The following is a 1,786-nucleotide window of genomic DNA, read 5'->3' as shown; positions in this document are numbered from 1 at the left end:
GGCGCGCGCTAGATTAGAGTTTGAGAAGACGCAAAAAAGGAAGAGTGTTTTAGGTATTTTTGCGAGTTTAATTTATTTTGAAATGTCTTGTTCGGCTTAAAATTGTAAATCGAATAAAAAGGTAACCACGCGTCTGTCTTTTTTTTTTCAAGGGATAAAGACCGGTGAATACGCGTTTTAATTTAATAAGCCTATTCTAATACATTAACATTTCTTAAAAAAGTTAAAACTTAATAGTTCTGCAGTGGCTGCAAAATGTAAACAGTGAACAGCTCCAAAATAAAACTACAGATTACTTACACTTTAACCTCGTATTTTGCGGTCTTCATTTCACCGACGATTGTTTTATGAATATCAAAACCAAAAACAGGCTTACACCATTAGCTACACCTACTATTTTTTTTGGAAAATTGCAATGAAACCACGGTTTTCCCTAGGTAAATTGAAGGCAAAAACATATCCCGCCATGGTCTCTTACTGCCTTATGTTAATTTATAATTAATTCAAATAGTAGCAAATGAAAATGCACCTGAAGATCATGTTACAACTACAATCTGGTGTAAGGTAAACGCTGCTACAAATGCCAAATTATGCCCTCCAAAATCAATTCAACGAAGAAAATGATAATTTATATAAAATATTCACAATGATGAACACTAGCTTTAAATGAAATTTTTTTTACAGTGGATAAAGTCAATTCCTATGAATTTAAACCCAGAACTATCTATTGAATTCTATTCCATTTAAATATATTTGTACTGAACATAATTATAGCCATTCAACTAAACATTTTGACAATAATGAAAACCATAACATTGAAGGTTTCGTAGACTTCGGTCCATATATTGAAGGTCAAAATAGTACGCAAATCAGGCCCTAGTATTCATGGTGAATGACATAAAACTGAAATTCAAACCACCAATTGGTTACTTCCTCACAAAAGATGCTTGCCACGAACAGACTTTGAAGATATTGCTTCATGATTGTGTAACTCACCTGAAACGTATTGGCCTTATTGTCAAAGCTGCATTCTGTGACCAAGGAACAGGCAATCAAAATTTGTTCAAAAGTATGGGGATATCAGTGGAAAAGCCATTCATTGAAATTGATCCTCCACATCTCTTGAAAAGTGTGAGGAACAATTTCAAACGGTATCCCATAATAGTGGAAGGCAATCTAGTTTCTTGGGCAGTCCTAGAACATTTTATCAAAATAGACCAAGAAATTGGTAAGTTTCAAAGCACACATAAGCTGAAACGTAAACATATCAAGTTACCAGCATTTTCTAACATGAAAGTCAGTTTAGCTGGCCAAATTTTCAGTCAAAGTGTTTCTAATTCAAATGGCCTGTTCACTGGGATTAGGAGAGTTAACAATTGAAAGCACATACACAGCCGAGTTCCTCTTACACATGAACGGCCTTTTTGATTGCTGCAATAGCAGGGCATTAAACAATGAAACACACTGTAAGAGAGCAATGACTGATCAATCCATCCACATACCAATGCTGAAAGAAAAATTGGAAAGGTTTAATATATGGTAGCTTCAGAACTGTAGGTATAAAACCTTACCTTGTATTGAAGGGTGGAAACTATCAATTCAGTCTTTGCTACTCCTATGGAATGATATAAAGGATAATTTTGGTTTTAAGTTCTTAGTAACTGCAAGAATTAGTCCAGATTTTTAGAAAACTACTTAGGTTCCTTTCGCCAATAAGGAGACAATTGAGATCATCCAAATCCTCAACAATACCAGGCCGCGTACAGAGCTGCATTAGTCAATAGCC

General features: G+C 34.7%; 1 long non-coding RNA gene across 4 annotated transcripts; it reads right to left on the bottom strand.

Annotated features, from left to right (window-relative positions):
* Nucleotides 1–313: 313 nt before the first annotated feature.
* On the bottom strand, nt 314–1,786 carry LOC149940494 (uncharacterized). 4 transcript variants are annotated; one of them, XR_016481174.1, is made up of 5 exons: nt 1,696–1,786; nt 1,572–1,615; nt 1,277–1,507; nt 997–1,194; nt 314–903 (listed from the first exon to the last, which is right to left on the bottom strand). It is a non-coding gene; the product is annotated as an uncharacterized LOC149940494 (long non-coding RNA). The 4 variants fall into 4 exon arrangements; XR_016481175.1 differs by having other exon boundaries at nt 997–1,031; nt 1,391–1,507; XR_016481176.1 differs by lacking the exon at nt 997–1,194 and having other exon boundaries at nt 314–996; nt 1,391–1,507.

Source organism: Leiobunum rupestre, chromosome 6 (genome assembly GCF_980474605.1).
Source record: "Leiobunum rupestre chromosome 6, qqLeiRupe1.1.hap1, whole genome shotgun sequence".
In the NCBI taxonomy this organism is placed as follows: Eukaryota; Metazoa; Arthropoda; class Arachnida; order Opiliones; family Sclerosomatidae; genus Leiobunum; species Leiobunum rupestre.
Note: the sequence above shows the minus strand (reverse complement) of the source record. Positions and strands in the feature narration are given on the sequence as shown.